Here is an 18,976-nt window from a genome sequence, read left to right on the forward strand (position 1 = left end):
CAAAGAATTATGCTTTAAAACTGAACTGGCTGAGGCATAGTGAGACAAAGTTAACTTTTGCCAAATACAAATTATATCAAAGCAAAAGGGAAGGAGCATTATTCATGTTGTGAAAGGCTTTCATTTCAGTATTGGGCTTAAGCCATTATCCTCATTCAACTGATCCTGTTTTTTGATTCAATAACCAGTTACATGCAGCTTACATATCAGTATAAAGGGTTTTTTAAGAAACCTGTTTCAGAGAACACGTGAAGGACATTTTTTGCTAAGTCTCTAGGAAACAAAACTGCAATAAGACCATGCTCAGAGAAAGATATTAGTGTAACTACAGACTAGAAATGGAAGGGAAATGGGGATATAATTGTATATTTTCCCTTTACAGATTTACCAAACATGGTTTAAATCTGTAGCTAGTATAATGCATGCTATGTTTTACACTGATTTTCCACAGCTGGTATTCCTTAGCTGAATTTTTTCTGAAGTCTATGGTGATTCTTTTACATAGCAAATCAGCAGTTTTTCAAGAGGTCTCTGTGCAACCCAGGAGTATGACATTTACTAATGTGTTGAGATTCGGGGATTCTCCTTTGTAGAAGCCAACAGTAATAAGAAAGATATGGTTCAGTGTCCTGGGTATTCTTCCCAGTTTTATTAATTAGATGGAAAGCTTCTCCCTCTGGAATACTGCAAGGTATTTATTAACACTTCAGCCCACAAATTAGAGTAAATTTACAGTAGTGGAGGTAATTGTTACATACTCTGGCCCTTGCTATCAACTTAGCAGGAATAAGCAGAAAAAAAAGACAAAACAAAATAAATGCAAAGGTTTAGGTTATGTTCTTCATGATATTTTAATTGTGCATCTTAATCTGCTAAATTAAAAATTATAGTACAAACTTATTCAGATCACTGACAAAAAAGATCAAATCAATTTCCAACAAAAAAAAAGTGCTCCTATCTCTTTTAATTATACAGGGAATTTAAGTCATATTCACTATGACCAGAGTGACTATGATACAAACTCTTCCTTTTGCTGTTATGCAATCTTATCCTTCAGCCCAGTCACACTTTATTTCAAGTCTTGTTTAATGCAAAGATATCCAAACATTCCTGAGCAGATCTTTAGTATCACCACCTTCTCTCTCCCCCTTCACATTCAATCTCATGAGCTTCACCCACTGCTATGGTCTTAGCAAACAGGTCACTAGGCAGGCAGTCAATAACATCTCAGTTATTGATGTGCTTTACAAAAGAAGTGCTGTGTATGATCAGAGCTCCTTCACACAACCACGCTTCCCTCACTATTGTTTTCAGCTTTTGCTTTCTTTGCATTCATAGAATCCTAGAATGGGCTGGGTTGGAAGGGACCTCAGAGATCATCGAGTCCAACCCTTGATCCACTACTGCTTCAGTTACCAGACCATGGCACTGAGTGCCACATCCAGTCTCTTTTTAAAAATATCTCCAGGGATGGAGAATCCACCACTTCCTGGGGCAGCCCATTCCAATGCTTGATCACCCTCTTGGTAAAGAAATTCTTTCTAATGTCCAACCTAAACCTCCCCCAGCACAACTTGAGACCGTGTCCTCTTGCCTTGCTGCGAGTTGCCTGGGAACCTAGCTACAACCCCCACCTAGCTACACCCTCCTTTCAGGGAGTTGTAGAGAATGATTTTCCCCCTTTCAGACCCTCTTACTCCTTCTGGGCACCAGTAAGTCAATTCAAAGCATCACCATGGATGCCCTGTCCTTAACTGGTGCACACTAATCTGTCTACATAGTTCTTCTACTATGCAGCTCTAAGTGCTCTAGAAAGCCCTGATTATGGCATGACACTTGGGCCTTCTCTTGCATTCCTCACCCTCTGTTCTTCATTCTTGTGATCACAAAGTGTTGGGCTCTACCATCTTGCATTTGGACACATTTATCAGTCGTTTCAGAAATTTCATAGATGGCATGGTTTTGCTTTGCCTGGATGTGCCATTAGAGAGGTCTGAGGCATAATTTTCATGTGCTAATACTGATAAATAATTGTTTAGTTTATTTGGCTTTCTTCTCATCCCATCATTTGCTTTCAAATGCCTGTTTCTTGTTGACCCTTCTTTATGGTGACCAGCCACTTACTATGGCTTTCCTTATGCACTTCATCTACTCTTACCACTGATAGGGGAAGGAAGAAGGTAATTGCCTCATTAGTTTGTCAAAACATCACGTCTGCTGGGCTCTCAGACACTGCTGGTTTGGGCAACAATACCTATGAGAGATGTCTCCAAAAGTTCAATTGTAATAATTCCCTGATGCTGCGATTAGCTTTGTAATAGTTGAAACATTCTCACTATGTATTTGTATTTTCATTCCTTCAGTATCAAAGTAGCAACTAGACTGACAACAGCTCTCACTTAACTAGCCTGACTAAACAGGGCACATGCCATTTATAGTTGGCACTTGGCAAATACACCCTTGTCAAACAGCAAACTACCTTATTAAAATCAGCATTTTTCAGGAGTGTGTTACAGCTGATGTTGAAGGCATAGATGTATGGTGAGGTACATGTAATACAGGAAGAATATGAGATAGACAATTTATTCTCCCAAATCCATCACTGACTTTCTCTGTGATTCTTTAAGAGTCTCTTAATTCTCTTTTGTCTTGTAGTCTTTCTATGCAAGCTACAGATCTATGTAATAATTCACAGGACGGCTGCGATATTTTACTTATTTGATGTTTGAAAACAACAAATCTTTTCCAGAAAAAGAAGTCTACAAAATATATTCAGAATTCTTGAAAAGTATATGAAATGCATGAAAAAATTTAACTGGCTAAAATGTTTAGAAAAGGATGGGTAAGCTCCAGCCTATAGTATACAAAAGAAATAAACAGGTGATGCATTGCGTTCACATCTTTTAACTCTATCATCTTGTGAATCCTATTTAATGTTTTAAATCTACATCTCTCAAAGGACTTCAAAAATTGGAGGTATAAATCATGGTTTCAACATAAGGAAGTCAACTGATTTGACCAAGGTCACATGGTAAGTCAGTGTCAGAGCCAAGAAAGGAACTTAGCCTTCAGCTTCTAGTGTTGGGCTATCGCTATGGATTGTCACAGAGCTTTGTGTCTGGCTTAAACTAAAGCCTTCTGAGGCCAGTGGGAAGAGTCCTGCTCAATCAATAAGCTCTGAATCAAGCCCACATAATAAAACAGTTCCATGTTTTCTCATACTTCATCAGCTCGCTATGCGATCCACATCCATCGGGTGCTGGGAGGTGCCATGGAGCCCTCTCCTGAGTCAGCCCATCCACATGGGGCCCTCAGGCACCCGTCCCTGCCAGCACTGAGACTGGGTTTTGTCTATGTGTACATATTTGTATATATTTGCTCCTTATCCCACGTGTTACTGCCCTTCTGTTCTAATAAACCTGCTTCAGTTTTAATTGCGACCTTTTAAGTCTCTCTTATTTATCCCCCTTTTATCTTCCCTTGAGAGGGTGGAAGGTGGTAATAGAGAGCAATTCTGTTGTCTGGTTTTTGGCCAGCACAGATTGCTAAGCTGTGATGGCTCAGTAGCCAATCTTCACAAAAAGACCAGAAGAAGGAAGTTTAATTTCAGCAGTACAACAGAGTCTGAGATGGTGTTTTCTAAGGTGACCAGGTTTTTCTTCCATGTATTCCTATAGATGCAGGGTGAACATGCTTTGTTTTGTATAATGAAAAACACAAAACTTAACCACATAGTGCTGACTTTATAACACTGACTAAGAGGGTCAAGTGCAACTGTAAACAGACGTTGGTATAATACTGTATGTATAAAATGCATAAAATACATTTAATTAAGTCTAGGTTGTGACACAGACTGACAATTCAAAACAGAAATTTCAAAGCTATGCTTGACACCTCTCGAGTAATTTCTCAGGAAGATACATATTTAGGCCAGATTTCTATACATTCGTATGTATTTCTTAGTATTTGAAAAATGCATATTATTTACCGAATTGCTTAGAATGTCTATTGGAGAAATAAATATTTATTTTTAAAAGCAATCTATATATTATTTACTCAGTGGATGAGAATGACTTCACAAAACTGTTCTGGTCCATCAAATAAATACATATTTATAAATGGCTTTTAAAATGTATATTATTTACCCAATGGACTGTAATGGCTCTGCTAGTTCCATTACATGTAAATATGTAATTAGCCACATAATAAAAAATCGCTACAAAATTCCTTTGAAAAGCATTAATTTTCCATGTGTCGAATTACAATACCTTTTCTATTGTTAATATTTTGTTTCTAAACAGCAAAGTGATAACCCTATGCTAATGACTAAGGCTCTGTCATATTTTAAATCCTGCTAGCTCTGCAATTACACAGAATATAAAGTTGGGATTCACATTTCTTTATTTAAAAATTAATATTTTAAAATTCTCATCTTGCAAGTGGTGCACCTGGACTGAATTTTCCTGCCAGCCCCATGGATGATGACCAGACTGCACTGAGCACAATTCTATTTGCAGCAGCAGTTGCTGAGCACTCATTTCAGTGAGGAACTGTGAGCATGTTCTATACAGTTTTGTCTAGTTCTCACACAAGATTCTCTACACTGCTGGCCAATGCACCTGCAACACTGCTGAGCCATCTTGATGAAAGCTTGCCAGTCTTGTACAGTGCCAAACTTTACTTGTTTATTAATTTTGCTATTTTCTAAAGATACTCAAAAAAACCTTCTTGTGAAAGTGAGGGCAGGATGTGAGACATGTGACTCCAGGGATGAAATTTATTTTATTACCCAATCCAGTATGAGTTCATCTTTGCAAGGGTGCAACTTAGCAGAAGCAGCCATCCCAAGTGTTTGGGATTTTGTCAAGATGAATGAGTGAATAGTACCAGTATCATTTCTGGAAGTGCATACATGTGCAGCAGAATGTGTCATATAGTAAGATGTAAATGTTATTCTTTGAGCTGAATACCAAGTGATTAATTCTGATAGCATGGTGATCAATTGGCACAGATGCTGCACCTGACTAATATTTGTTTCTGTACACATTTATAACAGAGGTGCATTACTAACACAGGTGTCACTTGCATAGCTGTACAACATCTCTGATTTCCTGAAAACACTGACATTTGTAGTTAGGTTGTATGTAGTTCAGCCAATTTTTTCAATTAGACCATTTATTGATTTGATGAAAAAGCAAATTAAACATACCGTGGTAGTATGTAAATTGGTTAGACAGAACATAAGGCCTTGGTACTCAGCTTCTTAGGCACACAGCCTCTGCATGAAGGTTTTACTCTCCAAATTCTCTGGAGATTACAGAAACAGGAGAGTTCTGCAAGAGACCTAGGCAGCATTAGTCTAGCTACCAAGGTATGAAACATCCAGGAATATGTTAAAGAGATCTTTGGAAAAAATTCCAGGAAGCTCAAACTTTTGTTAAGATAAAGCTAAAGTTGCTTAGTTGCTTTGTCTTACACCTGAATAAACCTCTTATTTCCACAAAGCTGCCACAGATTTACACCAGTCTGAGGATAAAAACTGCAAAAAGCAGGTAATATCTTTCAATTCAAAACAGTGAAAAGGAATATTTTTTAATTTATGGTATATTTTATGTTATCTTAATCTCTGACATGAAATCAAAGTGGTGTGCAGCTCAAAAGTATTTCTTTGCAATTTTCCCTCACCAAAAACCAAGAATGTTGATGCCCAGAACAAATAAGATGCAAAAAACACCCTGCAATTTACACGTTCATGTTCACAAAATTATCCTCCTCACTCTTTGCTGCTCCTCAACAAGAGCTCAACACAATGGGAACCCAAAGCAAGCAGGGGTGCTCACGAGCAAGCCTCTTCCCTAATTTCTATTTAATTGATTTACCAAATCAAGTCAAACTGCTACTGTGAAAATTATTTTCGCATGGAGGGGGCTAAAGGACCTCTTCAAAAGTCACCACAGAGAACCTGAGGTTCAGCTTCTCAAAGTGAGTTAGCTGAAACAAATAAATACAACTGACAGGATGCTGCAGCAACAGCAGGTCCACCCAGGGCACACAGCTCAGAGCAAGAAGTTTCTTAAGGTCAAATACAGTAAGTAAGCCTGCTGTCTGGCTTTGGTGTGCTGGAAACCTACATAAGTCAGCACAAGCCTACAAAATCCTCTTTTCTTATTTCCGCACAGCCACTTGCGTCGTGGGGCGGTATTTGGCGCAGTCTCTCTCACCCTCTCTCACGTATTTTAGCACTGTAAGAATCCCCAGTAATATAATTCCCAACAAGCCCAAACTCTTGTGATTAGTGATCTGCCTGCAGCTCGGCACTCTAAGGGTCTTTGGCCTATACCATTAAAGCAGCCTAAAAGCAGCTGGGTAAAAGCTTTACTATTCGCAACAAGATTTGGGTTTTGGCACTAGTGGTGCCAGGATATCAGCTTGTCTTTTCCTCTCTTAAAAAGCATGTAAATTGTTGTATACAAATAGAGTCATTAATGGAAAGCAAGACATCGCGAATCAGACAATAGACATATCAATTAATCCCTGGGATGCACATGAACCAATCAATTTTCCCAAATCCCAAATCAATTTTAAAAAAAGGATAAAAAAAAACAAATTGAATTTGCACTCCTTGAAGAAGATGGGGGCGGGAGGAGGAGAGAGAGGGAAGCTGATGTGTCAATTCCTCTCACTGTCTGACTTCATCGTGTTCTGAAATTACTAAATGTGAGCTAACTTGCAAAATTTTTTTAAAAAATGTATTCTGTGTAAGTGGGAGAGATGAATTTTCAGATTAGAATGTCTAAAAAGAAATGAGAAAGAGAATGTAGCAAGTATTAGAAACTTCTGGATGTCAGCCCTACCATGCACAAGGGGCCTGTATCAGGGAAAGAGGTGATGTTTCTCCTCTATGCCTTTCTGTGCACTGATGGAAGTGATGTCCTACAGCATTTCAAGTCATTTATTGAAGTTTGGTGGTGGCAGTGGAAATGTTGTTAAGGGAAGTAAGAAAAGCAGTGTCCATTTGAAGCTTGTCTGTGAACTTTGCATGAACCGCCAGGAATAATGTAGTGTGATGACAAGCCAGTTATACCTTCCACTAAATTTGCTGTCTGGAATGAACTGAAATAGTGTTTGGTTTGTGTAATTACGTCCATCTATCTTTATATTCCAGCGGCATATCGCAAATTGAAAATACTAAAAATTGACTGTTGGTTCTGATATTTAATGATTGCCAAAGACAAGACGATGATTTATTGGTTACTTACCGATGTGACACATTTGCATCTTATTAGACGGAGATTACTATTCCTTAAAATGCGGACGAGGCCTGATCATGTCTGATGGATTGATTTGATTTGCAAATGTAATCAAACTAATAAGAGGGAAAAAATGAGCAATAATGCCTTGTTTTTCAACTGGCAATCACTCCCCTGCCAACAACGCTGATATCCCTGACTAAGCAGCCTTCACACAGTCTTCCTGTCTCCTCAAATAAACAAAGGGATGCAAAGAGCTTGATAAGAGGATAACAAGCCAGGTATGGATGTAACATGGAGCCTGTACCTCAGCACTGTACAGATGTATCAATGGAACTACCAGGATAGCACTAACTGTGCCTTCACTCCATAAAAGGAGTAAGTAAAAAGCCAGAAAGTAAAAACCCAATGATAAAAAAAAGACTTCACTTAGTGAGGGAGAAAAAACTTCATAAGAAAGGAAAAGTAACTTTAATATAGAGAACCTCATGAGAACACGTGTAACCAGTACAAAAGTTACCAAATAAATACCTGGGTTGATAAAAAAATTACCATAATCCTCTGCAGTAAGATTCTCTTCCTTGTTAGTAAGAATAGTAATGAAAAAAAGCTTTGTGCAAGGAATTGTACCAAGACCTCCTCCCCCATTTTCAAAAAAGTGGTAAGTCAAGCAGAAAGCAAATAATAAAGCTCTAGGGTCCCCTCAGATTTCAGATTGTGACCTGTGTATTTAGGGATTGATCCCAAGCACAGTGAAATCAAGGTAAGTCTTTCTATTGGCCTTAATCGATCTTCATATAGAACTTTACTAAAGGGTAAGGCTTGAGAGTGAATGTTGACAACTGAGGAAGTGATCGTACAAATATCTGGGAACACAGAGAACTCTGCACAATCTAAGTGTCTGTGTAAATAATATGATTGAACTACTTAAATATTTTCCAGACTGCTAATTTGCTTCAAAAAGGGACATTCAATAATTTAAAAAAACCCCAAACCCAAACAACTTGCTTTAGGCAACAGCTATTATGAAGTGTCAGCTTAAAAACAAAGTCGAATATATAACTCTGATTACCATGCTCAAAGTCCTCAAAATATTTTCATAATTTAAAGCTTTACAGTTCATGTAATTTATACTTATTTTAACATTGGAAAAGCATCCCAGTCAAATTCCAATTAAATAATTGCATTTTGCCTACCTAAAATTCTCACTGCATTTTTAATTGGATAGGACACACTTCACTGCCTCTCCTAAATTGTTTAGCATTGCAATTCAGTATGGAAACAGCTACCACTTTCTACCACAGAGACAGTACACTTGCCTGTGTAGCTATTGATGACAAATTCTAGTTCACCTGAGCTGGCTGTAGAACTGAAACTTGGGAGACTGATGGCAGCCCATGTCCCTATCTCCCCCTGCCACAGTCACTTCTTATGTGTATTTTTTCCCTCCAAGCAGGTTCTCTGAAAGATTGTCACTGAGGCTGACTGATTACACTTATGAGTATGCAAATACTTCCTGTCAACAGCCTTTTCTCTTGACTTTATCTTCTGAAATGCCCATCTAAGCCTCTTGTCAGACACTGCCCTCTGCAGGTTTATGATACTGGTGCAATTATTCTTCAATTCCTGCCTACTCTTTCTGAAGCACCCTGAATCCCCACAACCTGTTTGTTACAACACAGTGTGTTTCGTATATGAGGATTATACACCACAATAAGTTACTCATCATCATTGAAGAGCTACGTGCAATCCTGAGGTCACTTCAAACTCCAAATTTGTGTTAAATATATTAGGCAGAGTGTTCAGCACAAGTCATTAATTGTGTATGGAAAACGTTCAGTATCAGAAAATGCAAAGAACTCTTCAAAATAGACTCCCTCCAATTTCACTGAAGGAAGATCATCTGGAATTCTCAATGCATATCATATTTTAAATCTCTTCACTGAAGATTTACTGACACTGGGAAACACTCTCCCGAATTTACACAATGGTTCACTTCATTCTCTGGGAAACTTCAAAAGTAGTAAAAAGTGAAGAATGGATCATAGTGTAGAATCGTTTCCTACAAGAGACCAGTATAGGGAGGGGCTCAAAACTCTCACTGCAAGTGCAGTGAATTAATTAAAGACAGAAGGATCATGGTAACATTCATATGCTACTGGGTATACCTTGGATAACAGCAGTTCAGTCTAGTGCCAGTAAGGCAGGCAGGAAGCTATAGCAGAGTTTAAAGAAAATCTCTGGCTAGAAATACACCCTGCAACTTGCTAATATCATATTTATACAGTAAGTGTGGCTTTATCTTTGAACAACTACATGAGCAGTAGCCCAGGCTGAAATATTCCCCCTACTCTCTCAAACAGCTAGATTGATGCATGAGAAATGCATCTTCTTCCTCTTCCTTCTTCCTTTCCTCTTCTGCACTCTCATCACAATTCTTTGCCATAGTGTTCTCATGTGTAACGTGTCAGGACCTGCGTAAGTTACTGGATTCCATTTTTCAAGTGCCATTTTCACTGAACTTGGAGACTTCTGTGTCTGTAGCTGGATCTAATTTCAATATTTGATTTCACCTCAACTGTTAATGCAGCTGATTGAAACTGATGGTGCACAACATGGCAGACAAAAGCATTTTGGGGTGAAGGTTCAGAGCTATATTGTGAAATTTCCACTCATCTATAATATGTGCCTCAGGAGTTTGGGGTGGAAAATCTCTTGGGCAGACCAACATACTGCCAGAGAACTTTCTCTGTATAGAATACGCTTTCACATGACAGAAAAGTTTTGTGTTTTTTTCTAATATGGAAAATTACCTAAATATTTCTGCCTGATATACAGTATTAGACTTGGAGACAATGAATTAGAGTAACATCGAAAACTGACTTGAAAGTTGCAGACAAGCAGTGTTCCATAAAAATAATTAAATACAGGAGCACTCAGTATCTGCATTCTTTGGATTCTGTGTTTCTTGGGATTCCTCTTCCACACATGTATGTGCATGTGTGTGTATATATATATGTATACACACAGATGTATGCATTAACTGAGCAATGCACAATTGAAAACCCTACTATCAGCAAAGGCATGAGTTCATAAAGCTCTTGTGTGATCCAGCTGATGTACAAGATGATTACTGGAGACTCATTTTTAAAAACTGCTGATTCTGTTATCAGACTGGATTGAGCCTTGCCATTACAATCCAGGTGCTCTCCTGCTGTCCCTATACTATATATAACCAGGCCCGGGTCACCATGTGCCCTGCCAGAAACGTGCTGACTGGCTAAGGGGGCCTTGCAATTCAGGTAATTAATCCTATTCTAATGTAGGTTAAGCAGGTGTGAAGCAGAACCTAGCTAGGGAGAAAGTAGAGACATCCTTAGAATTATAATATTTAACTGGTCTCAGCTGACTTGAGGAAACTGGACCATCCTGTGCTGCTGACACAGTCATACAGGTGGAGACCTGCTTGCTCTAAATCCCGTCTGAGCAACTGGTTGTTTTCCCCCTCCCATTCCCATCCTGGATTTACAGTATCAACACATATGACTGAAAAGCTCCTCCTTTCCCCTTCACCCAGAACAAAGTAAATATATTTTTGTAGGATACTAAGTTAGATGACTAAGTCTCATAGTTTAATACAGTATGGTCTTAACTGTAAGTGTTTTAATATAACTGGCAGTTGAACTGAATTATGGGGGTGGCAGAGGAATGAATTTAAAGAGATAACATGCCTGAAAATCTACTGTGCCCAGCTCTCTCTAGATGCTGTTCCACTTGCAAAAGGCTGTTACTGCTGGTCTCAGATTCAGGTTGCTTACAAAAACCAAAACCAACCAACAACCCAAAACCTAAAACAAAACAAACAAGCCCTTCTCCCCCTCCCAAACAAAAAGCAAATAAACCAAAAAAAACAAACCAAAATCAAACACCAAAACAACCCCCTCAAAAAATACCCCAAAAACAGAGAACACAGTAAAATTTAAAAGGTTAAGATACATTTAGTCTTCCTACCTGCTTGGTAAAAAGATTAATTCTTTGTTGGCTCAGAAGAAGGAAAACTCTTACTGAGTCATCTGCAATTTACACAGACCTAATCTAGTAAACCCGTTTGTCACACAAGAAATGGGTACAAAGGTGACTATTGTTGTCCTCTAAGTGGAAATACTTTCCTAAAGCTTGATTCTGCATAGTGCTGCAGAGATTTTGAGGTGAGGTGGTGAGCTCACACAGGGGACAAATAAGACTCTTGGCTCCCCCAGCTACAGTGACTACCCATGTGGGCTTATCTCTAGGGGGCAAGATCCTTCAACAACAGAGGCTGGCACAGCACACTTGACTTGCATACCCATGACAAGTGATCATTCTGAAGGCTCCTGGTCTGCCTCTATAGATTAACTGGTCAAACTACTATATGTATTTTCTCCTACCAATACTTGTTGTAATGTCTGATTGCTGAATAAGCCCAAACTATTTCCTACATTTTTATATTGCATTTAATTACCCCACTCCTCTGCTGAAAAAAAGAAATAAAACACAACAACAAACAACACAGATATGCTGATGAAGTGATTAATTTTTGTTCATTTTCTCTCTTTTTTATTCTATTCAGTATCATCTTTGAATACCCTTAAATATGCAATAGTGTATTTTCAGCCTTATGGTACCTCAGTAATACAATGTTTGCAAGTGAGGAACCAGGATGTGTAAATCAGGTTCCAAGTCATCCAGGTTAATAAAACACTCTTGATTTTGCTAGAAGAATAATAAGAGCATGGATGCTACATCTCTTTATATTCTTGCCATTTAAAAATCAAATAATATCCATTTTTGTTTACAGAAAGAAAATGAAAAGCACTGGCATTCATTACTGTTGATTTGATCTCTTTTATTAATCATTTCTTATTTTTAAAGGGCCACAAGAGTGAACAACATAATGCAATGGTAGAAAGATATTTACCAATTTAGCACCTCATTATAAAACTACTCAGAAACCTCTGTCTCTCATCTAACATAATAATTATTAGTGGCAACAAAAGTGGATCCCACACTTGCACCATGATTAGCAAGTGATGACTTTGGGTTGAATTTATTGCATTTTCCTAAGTAAACCTTATTATATCCCAAATCCTCATTCTAAAAACCATCTAGTATTAAGAAAATAATTTCCACTCCTGTTTAAATGTGTGTTTCCAAATTAACCAGGGATATTCTACAGAAAACTGCCTCTTTTATGCTTGAAGTCTCCAGCTGCCACACAATTTATATCTCTTTCCTCCCCTCTTTGTTTTTCAGCCATTTTCCCTGAATGTCAAAGTCAATTTAGTGCATTTCACTTTGCTGAATAAATCAGAGGCGAAATCCTTGCTAAAAGTGAAAATTTGATTTGCTAAAAGGAGCTTAGGGCAACTATTAATCAATATATCCAGAGTGTCAAAGCTAAGGCCATGATAGACATGCATTCATTTGGAGATTGGTTGAGGCAGATAAAGGGGGACACTGGGGAAAAAAAAAAAAAAGTGCAACAGCCAGACAGTGTAGTGTGTATGTTGGGGGCATGGGTGGAGGGAGAGATCTGGTTTTTTCTTTTGGTTTGTTTTTTTGTTTTGGTTTGTGGGGTTTTTTAAAAAAGAGACAGTTACTTGGAAGGAAGAGGAGAGAAGAAGAGCACTTTTCCATGAATAAAGGTGAATTTAATAGACATAAAATATTTAATTCTGATCTTGAGAGAAGAGGATTTTAAAGAAGGATTTAAAACCAAGACAAAACAAAAGAACATACGTAAAGCGTAAGTTCTTTTGGTAAATGTTAATTTCATTTTTTTGCTTTTGATGATGATTAGCCTTAAACAAGCTTTTTCAACACATAGATAGGGATTTTAAAGATGAAACAAGCAAGAGTTCCAGATACTTTTGTCATACTGCACATTTTTTTTCCACTCATGTATAATTTTCAGTTGATGAGCTGTTTATATGCCTCGTATTGTATTCTTTTTTCTTTCCATTTAATAGGATAGTAAAAGATGCCAGAAGGTACACTCCCGGAAACTAAAGTGCTGGTTTTACCCCAGGACATCTATGTCCAGTCTTACAAAAACCTCCTCAGCTCTCCACTGCTGTCTGGCTTGGTTCTGAACTGGAACCAGACTGTACTTATTAGAGGATGCACTAAGAGCATGTACATGTGTAGCTGCACACAGAACCTCCTCTTTTGTACTGAAATCTGGTAAGCTTTTGCCACTGACATCAGTAACATATCCATCAAGAACAGTCTGACATCATATGTCAGTTGGATATGTTACACAATTTTAAAATTAAAAAAACAGACCTTTCTGCGTCTACCCTCTACTATACTGAAGACCCTGGTTTGATTTCAAAAACCAGACTGTGGACAAGTCCATTTTCCAGCTTGCCATTTAAACCTTCTCTGTGATACTGTTTTCAGAAAGGGAGAAAAAAAATTAAAATGCCATTGTTCCAAGCACTTCAAATGAGGGGATAGAGGATCTGCTGGCACTTTAGACACACTGTTGCATTCTGCTTAGAGAAGCTTGGATCAACATCATTATCCAAACACTGGCAGGGTGGGCTGGTCCGTCCATACTAACACTGATCTCCTACATTGTACATTTTAGTGATAGGGCTCAAGGAATTCACTACTTCTTGAGAAACCTTTTGGCTTGCATCTCTACCTGTTGGGCTCAGGGAGGAGTCAGCCTCATATCACATATGTCACACAAGTTGCTGAATTCAAGATATCTCCCCATCATAGGAAGTGCATGCCTGATTTCCATGATTAGTGCATGTCTGTAGGAGTTAAAAGAACAGACAGCAGGGTTTCTGATAAACAGAAGGCAAAAAGAACTTGCAAGGTGTCCAAGAGAGCACACTGATAAAGGACAGGATGTCCTACTCCACAGGAGGCTCAAGTTATTACCACTACAAACCTCTTAGTCAGCATGAAGCAGCTCATACTCCATTCCATGTTACATGAGCAGTAATGTCCATCCGTCTCTAGAGCGATAGGCATACTGTGACAGGGGGTTCTAATATAACTGGAGGGGTTCTCAAGTTGTCTGATATACTCGAGTATTCAGCTAGCAGCATAAGAGACCAGAAAAGGCCTCAGCTATAGCAGAAACAATTTTTATAGCAGCAAGCAGCATGGTACAGTCATAGAAGAAAATTGTTCCCTAGCATTATTTCATTCTGTCTTCAAAGTATGACAGACATGAATTCTACCATGAAGTACCATTCAGCATTTTTTCTCTATGATTTTTTCTCTGTGCTGTGTCCGCTGAGATGGAGATACAGGTAGTATGGCATGAGAACAGGTAGGTACATGCATAGCCAGTGTGCATCTACATGGATGTAGCATACATGCACTCGCTTGTGCTTCCTTGAACATCAACTTTCCAAAGGTGATAATGGCAAACTTTTTCTCTCTACTTTTAACTACAAAGGGTGGTATCTCTAAAGCAGATGATGAGAAATGAGTGTTTTAGAAATTACAATTTTGTAGCAAATCATAGTCTTGTTCAGTATGAGAAGGTTAAACTATACCCCCGAGAGCTGCTTTGCTCTCCACAAAAAGTATGTCAGAACAATAATGATTAACACTAAAACATTAAAAACATCCTTGGATTTGCTCCATCAGAATCATATCCTTTTTTTTTATTCTTTAATGTTAGCACCAGTGGCAGTAGCAATTTCTAACTACTCCATTCCTTGAACACCATTACTTTTAGCAGAACAGGAACACAGCTGAAGACAAGCAGGCTTATTTTACTAAATAATGTAAGTAGTTATTTTTGATGTATTTGTCTGATTTACTGTTTCCAAACAAATTTTTCACTTTAAGTGCAAAAAGTTGATTTCTATGGTCTGGTTGATGTTTTTTCATGCATGCAAATTTTTTAGAGAACATTTTGTCTTTAGCTTCCTGTTATGCACATTTTTAAAAGCTTAATGTTTCCTGCCTCCAATTAATATGAAAGAACATTGAACATTTTTGCTGAATGTCAATGAGACAGTTACATTACAGAAATCGTGCCTAAGTGACTCTGATACTGTGACTATGTATCAGCAGAATTCCACCCCATCCTGGAAAAGAGTTCAATTAATATAATGCAACCAATAAAAAATGGAACTTCCTCAAAATACAGTGCAAATGGTAGGAAAATCCGGCGCCAGTAAATGTTGAATTAAGAAGGGCTCTCTTATTTAAAGAAGAATAAAATAAAATAAAATAAAATAGTCTTGCCGTGGCTTCTTAAATATAGTTACAATTTATTTAGGTAAGCTAATAGGGGTTTTGTCTCATCAGGCAAGAGACGAAGCAGAATTGCCCCCCCCTCCCTCCAAGGACCTTCAGTATTTTACTAACGAAGATACAGTACACTGGAATATTTTAATCTGACACAAAGAACAACAATAGATCTGACTGCTGGGCTGATAATCTTCTTATCACACCCTGTGAAACCTAGCTCTAATATTTGACTGAGCCTCCATTACTCGGCAACACATTCTAAAAAGGCCAACAATGGAGAGAGAATGAAGTGGAGTGTGGAAGTACCTCCATATCTACATAAAAGAGATTAGAGGCGACAGCGTTCCATTTTACAGCTCAATCATATTGTGTTAGCATGCGCTTATCCGAGCGCGGATGAAATTGAAAGAGAAATAAAAAAGAGTCAGGCAGATAGGAACCAGAAAAGCGAGGCATGAGCAATTTCCAAGGATATAAAAGGATGCTAATGGTGGGGCCCTGTCATTCTTAAAAAGGGCTATTAGGGTACCATCATCTGTTCTTGTGCCCTCACGCTCCTCTAACTAAAGTCAAGCATTTCCTAATGCCATTGTGATCTTTTTCTTCTTCAGATAAGACGTGGTCATGTTTCATAACAACACACTTTCCATTTATTTGATTTATAAATGCAAGGAAACTAATTCTATTTACTGATAAAGGTTTTCCATATATATTTTTCTTTCAATATTTCCTTTTGTAGATGCCATAGACTTTTGTTCAACAAAAGCAACCATTTAAATGTTTCTAATACCACAAATATACTAATGATTTTATAAAAGCATTTGAACTTTATAATTTTTTTTAGTCCCTGACTGCAATGGGAAACCATTGGCCAGGGTAGAATGCAAACTGCATTGCTACCTTTTTATAGGTAATCTCATAAAGTACTTTTTGTTAGAATAGCAAAAATATTATTTTGGTTCTTCCACACAAATTTTACTTTGAATTACAATGCTTTACTGCACTGGATCTTTATTAGTTATTAAGCACCTGATATATAAAGAGCTTTAATTATACTGAACCTTAAGAAATCACTATAGTAAAAAAAGACCTGCTGATTGCTGCTTTGCTGTGCTAGGCACAAATTCACTACTGGTATAATTAATCGATTCCAAGAGATTTACACCAAGGATTTACTTAGTCTACTAAGCTACAGCAAACTTTAATGCAATCTGCACTCTTTTTCTAATTCATCCTTTTTTTTTTCCCCCCAATTCTATTATGTTTCTGTCTACAATAACATTAGTTATCTTAGAAAACAGTTAGCTAGCACCAACCCAGGCTCTTTTACAAGTTGTTTTGTGCCAGGTATTAGCTAAGCATAGGCAGTCCAAGTTCAGCTACACTCCATCATTCAAAATCAAGCTATAAAAGCTCACCACATTTGCCCTTTAGCATGTCAAGCCCTTTTGCATTTTGATTTTTGTGACCAAATGCCAGACAGCAAGCACAGACTTTATCACTGCCCTCTGTTACCAGAAGGCTTGTAAAAAGATTGTCTTTACTTCTTTTTTTTTTTTTTTTTTTTTTCCTGCTTCTGACTCCTAAATGGAGTCAGAAGAGTAAACTTAGTGTGTAACGTTGGTGTGGCTTTACCAGGGCAGGTGTGGTTTTGAGTTTACCTTGTAATAAAGGCTGTCTCATGGCAGAGATGTTCCTCAATTGGTTCAGATCACAGACTTTATTTTCAAGGTCAGTTTACAACATCCAATACCTTTCCATGCTAACCAAAGCCATCATTTCAAAAGCTGCTCAGTCTCATCCCTCTGCTTTTCCTACCCCTTCAGCCAAATCAAGGCTACACAACAGCTTCACAAATCAAGTTGCAAGTTCCCCTGCAACTACTATAGAGCATGACTGACTTCTTTGAGAGCTACTTATTTTGGTTAAGGTGATCTGGGTGTCTTCCAAAGATGAAACTCAAACTCCCCTATTTAACTCATTTTGACTTAATTTGGGGTGCTTTATTAGCAACCAGTGTAAGACAAAGTAGCTCGTACAATATAGAGTGATGTTTAAATTAGTTTACAATTTGCTTGGGCTCATCTAGAACTGCTCTGAACAAAGCCATTCAGAAATGTCAGCTGTGTTCCTAACCACTGTAACAAATTGTTGCCTGAACGCTGCACACCTAATGACTTCAAATTAGCTTCACTGCGATATTGCCTGACAGTTCGTTACGACTGTTAGCAACATAGCTGCCGTATCATGACCAATAAATTGGTTTCAGTGTGGGCTGGGAAAGGGACTTCCATCAATTTGATTAAAGAAATTACTGTAGCATTCAAAGCATTAAGACAAACTAGTTTAAGGAGACAGAAATAAGTTAACTGTACCAGAAAAACATTGCTTGTGATACAAAAGCTTGTTTATACACCATTTGTGGCACAGAGAATGACTGAATTTCAGCTGCGTCACATCCTGCCTACATTAGAGTCTGTAGATTGTCTCTCATCTGCAGTAAAATAACTTTACATAAATGAACAAATTATTTTTCTACTACTCTTTGTTAGTGTTTATCAACGATAACCCAGAAACTCCAAACGGATGAACTGAGGCCTTCTTCTGCTTAGCATAAGAGAAAAAAAAAAACAAAACCCAGGAAGACTATTTCTTTCAATTTCTTTGCAATATTTTTTGATACTAGAAATAAAATTAACTTTGATAAACAAGAATATTACTGGATTATTTATTCTAATTTTAAGGTATCCCCAAATCATATCTAAAATGAGGACACTACACTACTTAGAGGAATTACAATTTATCAATTCTTATGTTGAATAAGGCTCTGCTATCAAAATTAGGAAATTAATGAGCAGATGAAAAGACACTAATGTGCTCACCCATCTGCTGGACTGGAAAAAATACTTTAAGAAATAAGAAAAAAAGCTGATCTATTGTTGTGTGAATTTACCATTTCTGAAAGTTTTGACTGAGAACCCCAGAGACTCTGTTAGATTGTCTGTGAGCCCACAAGAGAAGGCACAAATACCTCAGGACTGGAGGAAATTAAAACATACCTCAAATGTTATCTGAAAAAATCCCTAATCTCCTGGGAAACTGATCCTTATGACTCCAACTATTGTTGCTAACAAGTATGCCACTTAGCCTTTATAATGTCACCATGTTCAAGTGATGAAGCAGTATTAAGCCATTGGAAGAGACTTTTTGGTACAATTCAGTTCTTTCTACTGTAATATTCAGGTCTTATACTAGTTCAAATTAACAAAGAGGACAACTCCTCTGTGTCATGCCAAAATCTAACTAAATTTTTGAACCTTCTGCCATCAGTGTAAGAAAGTGATGCCTTTATGGAATAGACTTACATTCAACTACTACTGAATCAGATGACTACAGAGGCAAGCACTGTAGTAAGTCTCATACAAATACAGAGTCTGGATTGCAATGCAAGTTTATCTTAA

At 37.7% G+C, this 18,976-nt stretch overlaps 1 protein-coding gene across 21 annotated transcripts in view; it reads right to left on the minus strand.

The window, feature by feature from the left end:
- Positions 1 to 18,976, minus strand: part of ESRRG (estrogen related receptor gamma) — a 401,340-nt gene that overhangs the window by 28,575 nt on the left and 353,789 nt on the right. The window lies entirely within an intron of this gene.

Source organism: Calypte anna, chromosome 3, assembly GCF_003957555.1.
Source record: "Calypte anna isolate BGI_N300 chromosome 3, bCalAnn1_v1.p, whole genome shotgun sequence".
Classification (NCBI taxonomy): Eukaryota; Metazoa; Chordata; class Aves; order Apodiformes; family Trochilidae; genus Calypte; species Calypte anna.